The sequence below is a fragment of the Drosophila kikkawai genome, chromosome 2L, assembly GCF_030179895.1.
Source record: "Drosophila kikkawai strain 14028-0561.14 chromosome 2L, DkikHiC1v2, whole genome shotgun sequence".
NCBI classification, from domain to species: Eukaryota; Metazoa; Arthropoda; class Insecta; order Diptera; family Drosophilidae; genus Drosophila; species Drosophila kikkawai.
The window spans coordinates 8570201-8585331 of record NC_091728.1 but is presented as its reverse complement, the minus strand read 5'-3'; the positions used below and the strand labels follow the sequence as shown (position 1 = coordinate 8585331).

The following is a 15131-nucleotide window of genomic DNA, read 5'->3' as shown; positions in this document are numbered from 1 at the left end:
TTGAATTACTTTAATATTTTACTTTAAATTCATTTAATTATTTATTTATTATTATTATAATATATTAAATAAAATATGATTTGCTTCGATTTTGATTTAAAATCATTTTGAAAGATGAAGGATTCTCAAAATTAATAAAAACAAAAACAAGAGACTTTGTTTGTTCCAGTGCACTTATATGAGGGGTTCAATGGCTTGGCCCTGGTCACCAGGGAAATTAGTAATACGACAAGTGCAGCAGTATTTCCACCCAACTCCCCTCAGCCCCACTGAGCCTGTGGACAAATGAGCTCGATGGCAGTCTCGTCGTTGTCGTTGTCGTTGTCGTCGCCATTCTCTCCACCATTTTTACACATTTTACTTATTCCCTTTGTTCTGACGGTCCTAGCTTTTTGTCCCTATAAATTTGCCACTGATCGTCGTGGTCCTGCCATGGACATTGTCTCTGTCCCTCGGTTCCTGGCACTTGGCCAGTAATTGAAATGGCGTAACGACTAAAAATTGAAGGGAATCTCGCTTTTCTCCGCTTCGCACTCTAATGAAAAAGTTAAAGAGTTTCCCACCCGGTGCATGTGACACACACACATTTGAGGTTGGGTGGGGGAGAAAAATAGTTGGCTTGCACTAGAAAAGTTTGCAAAAAAGTTAATATAGATAAATTGATTAAAAGTTTAATAATTCTCCCCTTTGCAGAGGGTTAAGAGAAAATTAAAGAGATACTTGTAGGAATAGGATGAAAAGGTAACTATTCTGAAACTTAGACATGTTGTTAAAAATTAATTGGCATATCAGAAAATGTTAATAAAGTTAATAAAAAGAAGGAATTATCAGTGGTTTCTATTAGTTAAAAAGATAAATAAAATTATAATTATTAGGAATTAGCTTATGGAAATTTAGATTTATATAGGAAGTTAAGTTATTTTAAAAAAGCTTAGCTTGAAATAATTAGTAAAATATTCATTTTGATTTTAAATTACGTTTTTTTTTCTTTTTGTATTCCTCTGTAGCTTATACAAGATGAAGAACGAGGAAAAAAGTTTTTTCAAAACAATTTATTTAAATTTTTCTCTGGTCTCAACGTTGGCTTATCTTCTCCTCGTTCTCTGCTTCTTTCTCAATTAGGCTTTCTGATTATATAGTATCGCTAAGGTTATCGCTCGCTCATTCTCTTAATCTCTCACATTTTCTCTCTTCACGGCTATCTGAACAGCTTCGTAGTGTGTGTTGAGCTTTTGTCGCTGGTTCGTCAAGTGCCGAAATAGCTCAGTTGGGAGAGCGTTAGACTGAAGATCTAAAGGTCCCCGGTTCAATCCCGGGTTTCGGCAATTCGAACTTTTTTTATTGTTTTATTTTTTTAATGCTTTATTACTGTTTTAAATTTATTTTATTAATACAAACTATTTGATTCTATATAACTCTCAAACTTGAAAACTTGAAATTTGTTAAAACATTCATTTAATGTTTTTACATTCAATAGGCATTCATTTAATCTCACATTTTTCTTAGCTTCCAATTATGATTAATTAATTGTATTGTCTTGAAAGACCTTTTCAGCACACTAGTGCCATTCCTCATACTATTTCCCTCCCAGAACTTTAGACATTCTTCAGCGTCCTTGTCGGGACACACTTCATCGTTCTTTGCGCTCATTAAAAAAATGTAGTCGCGCCAAGTCAAGGATTAAAGGAATGGGTGGATGTGTAGGCTGATGAATTCCGACAACAAGCTCGCCCATTATTGCACACAAATCACAATACGAAAGAACTTTTGCCAAAACTTTTGCCCCAAACAAATGCAGAAAATGTTGTGGCACCGGAGCGCCGAGAGGAGGAGCGAGCACAGAAATCAGCATGACAATTATAATGATAATGAGGGGGCGGGAACTGAGGGGGAACTGGGGGTCTTGATGAAAATGTCATTAAATGACGGCAAGGAATTCGCTCAACTACCAACTGCCACCAAGCCAGCAGCATCAGCAGCAGCTCTGCGTCATTCAGCCAACTTGCCAACGTCATCATCAGTGCTGTCGTCTTCTGCCTCGGTTTAATCCTTCGCTTCGTCCTTCCAGTCGGTCGTGTCGTTTTATCCTTGTTGCCGCAGTTGGCAGCTACATTGAATGCAATTAAAAAAGTTTAGCTCGGTTCCCATCTTTTTTTAATACGTGTATGTTTTTATATGCCTTGCTATCTCCGCACTCGATTTACTCTAATTAATTAAATTAACAGGAAAATTAGTTGCTCAACAGTTGGCAACACGGAAAGTGAACGATTTTTGCATGTGTCAGCGGCGGTAAGGTTGAACATCTCGTTCTTTTTATATGATATCCATAGGTGTTAAATAATTCACATTAAAAAGGGATTTAAAAGTAATTTAATATAAATGTGAACCAAAGAAAACGAGACATAAAAGATATTAGAACCAAATACAATCTTATAAATGCCTGCACTATGACATCATGGAGCTTTGGAGGGATTTAAACTGTACTAAAAATATATCAAAATCCATGAATCCTATTGTTATTTATAATTTATTTGCTTAAAGTTTAAGCCCAAAGACTGGACTAACACAAGTTTCCTTCGCATATAACATTAACGGCGCCTATAAATACCTAGAACTCGTTTGTTTTTCTGCGCCGCAAAAAGTTTTCTTCTCCCCAAAGTTATATTGCCAAGATCCTAATTACCAATTTGGGCCGCCGCAGTTTGTGCCTCCAGGCAACTAAAATAATAAACACTTTACTGGAAAGCTTCCTCCTATTTTTATTTTCTTTTTTTCTCTTTCCTCCTGAATTATTCGCCATAAAACATAAATCAGACTTTTGTCTTGGACATAAACTTCTTCAAGTTGAGGCCCTGCCGCTGATGTTGTTGTTGTTATACTACTACTACTTGTTGTTGCTGTTGTTGTTTGGGCTGTCAGGAGCAGAGGCAGAAAAGTTTTTATATATGTATATATTTTATTTTCGTGCTAGAAGTAAACGTTTACCCTGCACGGGAGAGAGAGAGGCTGTCGTCGTTTGTGTCACTCCCGCAAGAGGTTCTCGCTTTTCCCCCCGCTTTTCTACAGCATTTCCCTGCTTGCGACTGGCACCGCTAATGATCGAAGCCAGTGGCGCCCACGTCAGAGCCCTTAACTCCTAGCCTGCACCTTTAGCATTGAATATTGTTACCAATTGGGGCATAAACTTTGTTGGCCAACAGTCGTGGTTGTTGAGGCTAATGTGACTTATAGCCGGTTGCGTAGAGATGTACAACTTCCGATAGGCAATATTCAATCGATGTCTTATTATTAACGAGTAGATGTGAGTGCCTTCCTGCTTATTTAGAGATATGGGTTAACTTTCCTATAAAGAACTGATTCTTCTTATTCCAAGAAAGTTTATATTTTGCTTCTAATCCAATTTTACAGCTTTGAAATCAATTACTTATATAGATATTTCACATGACGTCATTACTAAGGATAAGCCACTCCCTTAAAAAAAAAGCCTCTTAAGAAATCTGTTCATAATTGAAACATCTGTTTTGTACTGCAAATCATCCATCATTCTCAAAGGCGTTATTAAAATAGGGCGGTCAACCCTTAACGGTCCCCATTATAACCCATTACACGGGTCTCATATGGCTACAAAGGAAATTGTGCAAGCAACCCTCGTTGCGATGACGTCGAAAAAAGGAATATTAACCATTCCCATTCCGTTCCACATACCCATCATCATCATCAGCGGCAGGAGTTGACATCCTACGCAGCCAGGATGCCGTACACTTTGTTGTCATCAGGCAGGCGGCCTACCACTAGAAGAAACCCCAACAAATCCCAGCACTTTGCAGGCCGAATCAGATGTCTACCAAGGCGGCAGCTTCCGTTGCTGCACTAAGAGATAAATGAAATTACTTAAAAATAAATATAATAAATCAGAAATAAAATGGGAAATATTTTATAGAAGAATCTGCCGCAATCATATATAATACTTAGGTCTTGGGACCAGAAGTACTATTAGTTTAGTAAGAAGAAAAACCCCAAAATATTTTCTTATTAATATTTAATATAAATAAATCAAATTTATAATAATTGTTAAACAAGTGTCTCTTTCAGTGTAATCCAAGCTCCGTCTTCTGTGCCTTAGTCTTGGGGCAAATCCGTTGCAGAGTTTTTTTTTTCCTTACGGCTCTTTCCGTTCCTTTTGGCGAGATTTATCGCCATTTATTCATCATTGTCACCATGGCATTGCGTTGGGGGATTGAGGTTGGGTCGGTTTGGCTTGGTTTGGGCTGAGGTTCGTGTGTTTTTGCTCGATTTTTCTGCGGTGACAACGTGCAACCGCGTCAACGCAATTTGCCGCCATGTCGGGATCGAAGTTGAGCCTTGGGCGTCTACGTTGGAAATCTTTCCATGTCGCGCCTTTCGGCCTTCATGATGAATTATTGAGACGCATGTCGCTCTGACAATCGCAAATCAGCCAGGAATCCACTGCTGGCTCTATCTATTCAATGTATCTGCGTTTGTTTTTGTGTCCTTCATTGACTGATGATTTCCTAAGGCAACATGCGACAGGACCGTTGAGCCGGGAGCCTTTGCAAGTATCTTTGTATCTGACCCTCAGCGTTTCAAGGAGATTAGATTTGAAAGTCATTTTCCAGTTGCGACCTAAGCCGCTTAACATCCAAGTGCTGTTTGTCATGAATAGCAAGTGTATGTGTGTGAGCATGTGTGTATTTTCATGTAATTACACTAATTTGCAGTATTATGTCTTTTAATGAAAAGCTTCTATGGAATTCCATCAAAGAATTCAAAGAAAAAGGGGGAAAACCTAGAATATATACAAACTTCTAACCAAAGTTATTGTATTGCTGTTGGGAATTAAATATGAAGCAATAAAATTAATAATATTTATTGAGTTATTTGGGTCATTTAAATTTCATTTTTCGCTCAAATTCATTTGCACTTTATCTGAAGTGATCTTTAAATCGCACTTACATTTATGGCTCAATTCGTGAGAGGTAAAAACACTGAATAAAAGCTGCAATTATCTGAAGCGACAAAGAGTTTGCCTTTTCATAGTTTACAGCTCGTTAGCTCTTTATAGTTGGCTGGATATCCCCACATATAAATTTAATAGACGGACAGCGAGGCAGAAACTGCTGACAGCATTTCACTTTTCACCTTGGTCAAGGCTGTCGTTGCTACTGCTGCTACTGCTGCTTGAGCTGTCATCATTTCCAGCGGGTCCTTTGTGGTCCTCCTCCTGGTTTTTTCCGATTTGCAGGCATGGCATCTGCAGTGAATGTTCGTTCGCCCGCTCATTGCTGTGAGCGTAATGGCATTCGGCTACTTTGAAGTTCAAGTTGCACAGTGGGCGGAAATTGTGGACACCATGAAATTATGTAAAGATTCAAATGAGTCGAAAATATGAATAATTTGTTTAAAAGACTTTGAGCTAAATTAAGACTAACACATCTTGAATAAATTAAACTTAATAAAATTACTCTAAAAGCCTCTAACCAGTTTCTATAGAAGTTAAAGCTTATGTCTTTAAAATTCAAGCTAAGGAACAAACTTGTAACCACATAGGACCTTCTTTTGGACAAAAGTTGTCCATAAAATAATCTTCTTAATATATTAAAATCTTCTTTGATTATATCCGTTTATATTTGGAATTATACCCTTTTGCACACGTGTATATTTTACCCCACGGTCTAAGCTTGGTCTGTTGTTGAGCAAAAAGAGTTGGAGTCCGAAAAAGGCACGAGTCAAGGCTTGCGTAAAATTCTAATACCTCTTAAATAAGGTCAGAGATGTCTATCCGACTACAAAGTATTCGTGTATTAATATTTTAATAAAATAAAATATTTAAGATTTAAAACTTTCAAAACAACAAAAAGTTATTGTTACAATATCCTCAGAAATAAAATAGTTAAGAAACTATCATCGGTATTAGCAGAAAATAAATGACATTCCGAAAGATATTTTATAGTGGAATAGTATCTATATATTTACATTTATTTCAACAAAACTAGAATTACAGGATATTTAAGAGTCTTCTTTAAAATACTCCTCCATATCATGTTTTGCTTATGTCTCCATCGTCAGTCGCTCTGTGTGTGTCTGCAGCTTATGGTGCGGTAGGCTGGCAAAAACATTTTAGAATTTTTAATGTGCCGCCTTCTGCCTTTTATGGCAAATACACACACTGAGGCACACAGACAATCGACGGCAGGAGCGGAAGCAGCAGCAGCTGCCAACTGCTGAACCACAATCCGCAACGCATTCGGGCCGTATCTGTATCCAAAAGATATTCTTTTCGGTAGCCCAGACCGAGCACGGCCACGGCTGCACTGTTAACATGCACATGACATTTGTCTTTAGACGTTAATCTCATTAAATAAGCAATGTGGCCCAGACCGGAGGCCTCCTCTTCTGCAGCATCCGTCTACTTCAAATCTCTCCTCTGCATGTGCGTGATGCATTGCCAGCTACTTTGCCTGGGCAGTAGTTCAGAACAGCAAGAAATGTCGTATTTATTATTTCAAAATTATAAATAATACCAAATACAATTTTTCTTAACTGAAAGTATACAGATACTCAAGCTGTCTACTGAAAATCCAAGCATAGTTAGCCCCAAATTGTTTGAATAACAATAATAATTCGGGTATTATAAATTTCTCCCTCCCTCTCATAGTTTCTCATGTTTCATCGACCACTGTACCGTGTGATTTGTAAGCCCTGCTATAGGGTTTCTACTGTGTCCATCCATTTGTCCGTCCGTCCGTTAGACAGTATGGTTTTGGGAGCGCTTTTAATGCAAATGCAGGAGGCAAAGGCGCATTAGGAGTGGCACACACCGACCCTGGCCGCAGAGTTAAGCTGCAGGAGGAGGCTGGATGGATGTCGTAGATACTCTGCATACTGCGAGATACAATGTGCATCTTTTATGAGATGGCAAACGACACAGCACTGAGTGTGCATATGGATGGATCCGGGAGTTTAGAGTTTGGAGCTTGCATTAGGCTCGCTTTGTGTCTGGGCAAATGTTTCGCCATCGATTAGTTGGCTGCCGAATTGGCCAAAAGCAGCACAACGTGAGGGCATATATCGAATGGCAGAGCGAATGAATTTGAGGTAAAAGCTTCGAAGGATATTGAGAGAGAGAGCTGTGGCCCCAAACCACTAACTTTTTGGGGGGGCTGCACATTTGCATTTTGTGGGCTGTGTCGCATCTGGAATGGTGATTGGTAATTCTATAAAGGCGCAGCCTAATTGATGAATTACCATTGCACTCTAGAATACCTCAAACCCGGAGGCCTAAATCCCTTCTTGTGATGCTCATTGTATGATTCCCTGTGTGTGTATGTGCATGTGGAACTTTTGTGGTGTGGTCTGCTGGCCAATTTCATGTTTATCCTGAGAAGATAACTTAAACAGCTGAAAAGGCACTTCTGTCTTGGCTACAACTGAGTCATCACATCACAATTTTGGGTTGTCCGAATGTAGGAATAATTGTGCAGAAATGTCTTGGGAACAAAAGGATTTAATTGCCTGTGACTAATTGTGGGAGAGACTCCTTGGGGGGACACTTGGCCTAGTTTAATTTTATATTATTTACTTAATATTTTCTTGGTTAAATCAAAAATGGAAATGAGGTGTTGTCTTGGTAATTTTTTAAAGGTGATATAAGAGAAATGTAAACGATTTATACTCGATTTTATCAATGTATTCATCATCCAACAACTTTTCCAATTTCTATAACCGAAATTGAAGTTGCTCTTTGAATAATTTTATGACTTAGGTTTAGTTTTTCAGGAATATTCTGATGTATATTCACTTATCCACTTACATAAGTGTACATTTTATCTTTAAAATTTATGAAATGAATGAGACTTTGAGTTAAATTCAAAATTCAGGACTTGGCTCTGGGATTCAGTGAGTTTCGTTTTGCAATTTCAAAGTTTTCTATTTCCAAGTTGAATCTGTCGAGTGCAAAATCTTCATTTCGCATCGCAGGAGAGGAGCTTGAGGTTGATGGGGTCACTTGAAGCTGCCAACGGATGCGCAACTAAATCGTCCATGTCATCACACATTCGCACACACACACACACACACACATAGCCACGGGAAAGTTTTTCCTGACCCCTCGAAGGCAAACAAACCCACAGCTTCGTCCGTCGTCTCCCTGCATTCACATTCTCATTCACATTCACATTGCATTTTGCTATCCGTCTACACTGTTGACTTATTTGCTTTGAGATAAACGCCAAGTTGATTTATACAACCCACCGACAATTCATTCAGCCATTTGCACCACTCACCCACCCGGTCGCCCGCTCATTCACTCACTCACTCGCTCATTCGTACATTCATTCATTCGCTCATTCATTCGCTCATGCAGACATGCAGTCAAGCGTACGAAATTCTTGTTTGTTTGTTTCTTTATTCATTGTGCAAGCAGCCGACTTCCTTGCCGGAGAGCTTGGACAGAGGCTAACCGAGCTAGCAAACTAGCAAACAATGAATGGGCGACGGCCAGTCGCGGGCCAGGATGCAGCAGGGATGTCGGAGGCCACTTGGCCACGTCACCCGACAATCAATTCCCATTGGGGCGATGTCGGAAATTATTTTCACTCGCATTTGCATTTCAATTTTAATTTTTTTCGGATTAGAAGAGGGTGAGAAGTTAGAACGCTCTAGTCTTACTGTCTGGAGAATATAGAAATCTGAGATGTTCATATACTGAGCGTGGGATCAGGCACTTCGGCTAACTTCGTGTGAAATACCGAATGATAATGAAAATGATATGCCTGAAGTGCTCTGCTTGAGCAACTCTGATATAAGATTGTTTAGATACTAAGCTTAAATATATACTTGTAAAATGTTGAATTATTCTAGACCCTCCCTTTTTTAAAAGTAATATTAAGTCATACTTTATGTTGAAATTATAATAAAGTTACCATTAGAAATTGCAGTAAGTTCTGATTTCTTATTTCAGTGTATCACCTTCTATGTTTAATTCAATCAAAAGCCCACCCTATTCATATAATTTACCACTTGATTAAATTAGACACTCACAAAAAGTTGTACTAATAAATAAATAAATTCGTTCTCTAAGAAAACTGCGCTTGGATGTGGCGGCAGTTCAGCAATTGATTTGTTTGCTTGACATTTGTCCCGGGTTCGTTGTAGACATCAGTTTTATGCTGAGAAATACATAACTGAGTAACTGTCTGGATTTTCCTAATTCGTCTTTTTTGTGTTTTGTTTGGGGCAGGTTAAGGTTGAAAGTTCAAATGGTGAAATGTAGCCTATGTGGGGAGGAGGTTTGATTGATTATTATTAATAGCCAGATTTATGTGACAGTACAAATGGTGATGAGAAATATCAATAATAGCAATTACTATTTATTAAAACCAATTCACTTGTATTCTTTCTTATATAATAAACATTCTCAGCTATACAGTAATATTTAATTAACTTAATAAACCACCTGCTTCCTTGTACCATATGGATTCAATCAGTTTTTGGGCCTTCTCTTTTATTATTCTCTTATTTATAAACCCTTCTTTATGCCTCAGCACTAATTTGGACCCAAAGTATGTACATATATTGTATATAGAGAGTAACTACCCTCCTGCAGTCGTGCTTATGGCCATGTATATTTAGGCCTTTATGTGATGGCGGCTGAATAATGGCGGCTTGTATGCTTAGCGGCAATTAATCAGCGGAACTGTCCGCACCCAAACATGCGTGAATACCCAAACCTCCCACGAAACTGGGCGGGCGACCCTAAAAATGTTTTGCTGTAATTAACTTAGATAAACAAAGACGCCGAGGGGACGACGCCTGCAAAGTGCGACTGTGTCCTTCGAGGGCCAAGGACCAACACCACCCCAAAGCAAGCAAGAAAATAGAAAAAGCTGAAGGAGCAGGAGCAAGAGCAGAGAGCATAAACCAGTGGCTGGGATGCTGCCCTCTATATAAGAGTATTTGCTGGCACACTTGGTCGACGCAGTTGAGAAAAATGATTGCTCAAATAAATCATAATTAGCCATGTAAACATCTAACAGATGAACGTGTGTGTGAGCGTGTGTTTGAGCCAAGACAAAGCGACACCATAAATCGTTCATTGAGTCGTCCAGGCGGCATAAAAGTTCGCCACCATACTTTCCACAATTGCCTCTGACAGCGGCAAACTCGCACATATTTATTGCCACGAGGATATTTGTACGTAAATCTGCATTTGAATTGTATCCAATAAATCACAAGATTAACATATCAATTTATATGCTCGATTTACACAATTTTTAGTCAGAGGTATTAACTTTTGGTTAGAATAAAATACTTGCCTATTTAAAAATGGATTTGAAGAGGTATTAGAATGTATTTCTTTACAAATTTATTATTAAAAAAATATATAATTAAAAGAGGGCTAATTAGGTATATTAGGTTTGTTTGCCAAATGCTTTATTTTGGGAAATTAAATTAAATGTATTAATAACGCCAATTAGCAATATTATTAAATTCATTGGACTTCAGGTTCTTTATTGTTGCGTAATTATCCTGAATATTTATATAGAAGTAACTATAGAAGAAGTAAAACCACAAATATTTGATTATTAATTCGCCAGAACTCAAAAGGCAAATATCTCAAGCGTTAATAACAAGTCCTTCATTGTCCTTTAGAGAGTAAACCGTCAAAACCATTAAACAGGTTCCGTTCCGTCTCGAGAAACATAGAAATGTGGTTATATTTATTGGCCATTTATCTGTTAAAGTGTCTATGCTAATCGATAAACATGCTTAGTCATGGGACTCCGACTAAATGCTGCGCACTTTCCTGTTGGCCATTGGGTCATCTGGTCATCGTCTGGAGTTTATCGCCCCGCACATTGACCGCTCGTAAATTTCATAGAATTAATTACAGCATCTGTTGGCTGTTGGCTGTTGGCTGCTGCGGCTGCCATTGTTCTTATTGTTATTATTATTATTGCTATTATTGTTTAACTGTTGGCATTTGTTTGTGTGTCTCTGCTGCTCTTTTAATTTCTGGCTTAATGATGCATGAATTGCCGCAACGTGGGCGTGGCCGAATCGAACTTCCAAGGGTCGAGGTCACAATTGCTCATGTTGCATGTCATTCCCCCAGCTCTGCAGTTCATTGACTGACTTGACTTGAGCCGTGTCAGCCAACTCTCGGTGTTTATCCATTGATTTCTTACCTCTTTCCCGCTGAGCCCGTTAAGAAAACACACGGAAATAGGTGTGAGTGTTTGTGTGTGTATACCCGTAATTACTGCTGACATCTGTGAGTACCTGACCTGTCTGAGAGTCCCGGTAAATGGTTCAGTTTACGAGTTCCTTGTGCATTCTTAATTGGATGCGTGGGAGCGGGGCAGATCGTTTTTAATTGTTCTGGGATTGGAGTGGTTGGCTGCCTCCAAAAGGGTTGCCTCTTTTTCTAATGAACTGTTTCTTGGCGGCACGAAATCGATAGTTATCTTAAGGTGAGTTTTAAGATGGGTTTTTAAGTGAGTCTTGGGGAAAACCGACTCAAGTGGATTGTTTGGATTTGATAGGAATGAACTTAACACATGTTATATAGCCTTTTAAGAGCTGATCTAATTAAGTTAACATAATTGTATTCACTTCCACTACTTTGAATATATTATATACTAATAAACACCCCTATTTTTTATCTTTACAGGTATGTTTCCATTTAAAAATCCGATAGAAAAAGTTAAAAGCAAGTAGGTAACTTGATTACTCTCCAAAAAATAACCATTTCTCTTTCCATTTAAAAGTTTTTTCTATTAGCCGAGTTAACCTTTTGACTTCTGGCTGGCATTTTATTTCCACAGCTTAGCAAATTAAAGTTCTGAAGGGATTTTTCATGGCAGTGTGAAAAGCTTAACCTTGCTGCTCCCCTGGCATCCATTTTTGCCTTATTTTTTGTGTGTGAGTGTGCAAAGTGCCCGAATGTTGTCGCCATTTGCGTTGAATGCAGGAGCAACAATGGGAACAACAACATCTCTGCGTAATAGAGTCGGTTAGTTGCCCCCACATATATATATAGATATATATTAGGGTGGGGTATACACCGCTCCAAATTGGCTCCAGGGGCTGAGTGGGGTGAATTAAGAGTCCTTTCAGGGAGCAGCAGTCAGCACACAACAATGGAATGTCGTGCTATCTGCCGGCTGCACAATGTTAGAGTTGCACTTAACTTCAGACACAGGAAAGCCGAGCTCCACAATAAGCGCAAGGACAACGCTAAGCAGGATGCTGAACGGTGATGGTGGTCACCCCCAGAGCTCCACCCCCATTTTTTTTCTCCCTCAGTGGCTGACAAAAACAAAAGTCACACACAAAAGTAGCATGAAATAGCTGCAGTTTTGCCGTTGCTGCCGCCGGCAAAGTCAAGTGCCTGGCGATTTTTCTTACACAATAATACACTTTTCCCATTTCGCTGACAGTTCTCCACTTTAATATCCTGTAGCAGTGTTTTAAAAGGGTATGATCAATGGTGGGTGACATGGAAAAAGATACTTTTAAAATTTGTAAACAAAAACTTAAGAATTGATTCTAGAATTTCTAGTTAAGCAACATGAAAAATTCAAAAAGAATTTGAGATTTTGGTTGTTTATATAAATTCTTAACAAATATGACAACGATTTCTGTCAGCTGATTGCGATTATTGTCCATTGATCTATAGGTTTTTAGTTGTATTTTAACTGTAAAACATCTTTATTACTCTCGTAGCCACTTCAATGTTTATTTAAATATAAATAAAATAGATTCCTTTTCCATATTTTTTCTCTTATATATATTTAAGGTATCAGAAAGTTGACTCCGGCATTCCCACTAACTTTCTTAATCATTTTTACGATTTCATTTCAACGGCGTCTCCACTCAACTGCGACATTTCTTGCACATGCAGCTTGTGACGTCACTTAGCGCAGACATCTGTGATAATGATAAAATTAGATTATAGATGCTTTTCATTTTTCACACCCAAGAGCTCCCTCCCCCCCCGAACCGACAGCTTGAATTTATGACCCTGCCTCCCGCCATGTGGGAATGCGCCATGCGGGTGTTGTGCTGGAAAATAATTACCATCAAAGTTTTATATTACACACATATATATTTATTACGACGAGAGTTGAAAATGGGGAGCCGAGTATCTCACGGATACACGGATGTGCACAGAGAGTCAGACAGTCAAGTGGAATGAAGCAAAAAGTTCAGATGAAATTGACAGTTTGCTTAAGCGCATTTGTTAGCAGCAACTGGCGTTGACTTTTGTGCGAAAGATACGAATACAAATGTATCTCTATCTATCTATCTGCTTGCTATAAGGAGGATGCAACAGTTGCAGTTCAACGTACATACATGTGACGATTACAAAAGACATATGTACCCGTCCTCCCTCCCTTCGGTGCATTGAACAAATTCCAATTGAGAAAAAGAACGAAAATTATTTCTATATTTGTCTTTACCCGTTGTTTCTGCTTGCTTTTTGTGTGCAGAACTCGACACTGTTTCCCTAAGTAATTGAATTCAATTGTATCCGAAAAGTAACCACTATCTAGCTTCAAGTTGAAAATGAAAAGCTAAAAGTCGATGGCACTCTATTGGGTAGCAGATTGGTTACTCAGAAGCTGGAAGATACAAAATAAAAGTCATGGTTATGAGGAAAATGTAAAAGGTTATCGAGTAAAAATAGTGAGACATGTATAGAAAAGAAAGAGTATTTAGTTGTTTATATTAAAACCCTTTAAGATACATGAATAATTATAATTTAGTTTGTATAACGACTCTTTATCGACATTTAAAGCTAAAAATTAGAAAGCAAAACCCATGCTTTCTTCGAAAACCTAAGTGATAGGAAGGAACATAGTTTTTCATACTTTAAAATTATTCAATTCTAGACAAATTCAATTCTTTAAGAGTAAGTTGAAACATGTGTCTGAATAATTACAATCAATTTATTGTATGTTAATGCTCTTTATCGACACTCGAAGCTTATTGCATTTTGTCTGCCCAAAAAATAATCATTTCGATAACGTTTGACCTGCCATTTATTACAAACAATTTAAGTGAAGTGATTCGTTTAAATTTCAAATTATTTCAATCAGTGTCTGCTTCAGTTTTCCCCTTTTCACTCGACCATCAACGTGTTTTTCCACAACAATTATTTTCACATTATGTTGATTTCACCTCCTGACCGACGCTCCGAAAAATTAACGTGAAAACAAAGACCAAAAAATTAAACATGCCAAACCATCAAATTAGTGTTAGCCGCAAAGGATTTTCAAAACTATTCAAACACTGCCCAGGGCGGGGAGGGGCAGAGGCCAGGGGAGAAGTAAACACCCGAAAAAAGGGAGAAAAACGAGAAAACGACTAATTACACTGCTCTAAAAACTTTAACGACGAGTGCCGTCGTGGCAATCTTGACGAGGGTGCCGGGTTTCTCGGGGAGTGTGGCTGAGGGGCAACCGGCAACCGCATTGCTATAAAACGAGAAATATTTGAGTGTAAACACAACTTGCATCCATCCCAATGCGAGTGTGTGTGTGTGTGTGTATGGGAGCTGTGGCGGCGCCGCCTGCAAAGTGTTTTCAGGGGCGTTGCATGCCACACACGCAACAGCCAGCGGAGAGAGAGAGAAAGATACATTTGTATCTTTGAGCTCTCTTCTAAACGAGGGGAGCCACAACCAAATGTAAATGTCTGTCTGGGCGCATCCTTGGGGGGTAGCTGCAAATGCATTCGACGTGAACATGAACGTGAATGTGAGTGTGAACGTGTCGAAAGTAAGCTGCAGTTGCGAGCGACAAAATCGCGCCTCGCTACGTGATCCAGCTTCGGCTATAACCCCTTATTCCCTTCCGCCTGCTGAGCTTGAGCCACTCTATAGCCAGTAATATATACATGTGTAGTAGTAGTTTGGTTGGCGACTGACAGGGAGAACTATTTGTCACGGCATTCCGTCGGCGCCAGGATTAAGTTCTCCCCGAAACTCACAAAACTCCTTTGTCCTGGCAGATTTTCCCTTAGCCTTGAGTCGGAAGAGCAGACCGTAAAAGTGTCAAATACGAAACGATTCTTATTTTTGATTTTTCACTTGGTACAAATTTCTG

General features: G+C 38.8%; 1 protein-coding gene and 1 non-coding gene across 2 annotated transcripts in view; both read left to right on the top strand.

Moving 5' to 3' along the window:
• Nucleotides 1–15131, top strand: part of LOC108074788 (semaphorin-1A) — a 133448-nt gene that overhangs the window by 29491 nt on the left and 88826 nt on the right. The gene's annotated exons all lie outside the window — the stretch shown is intronic.
• Nucleotides 1253–1325, top strand: TRNAF-GAA (transfer RNA phenylalanine (anticodon GAA)). Its single transcript has one exon. It is a non-coding gene; the product is annotated as a tRNA-Phe (tRNA).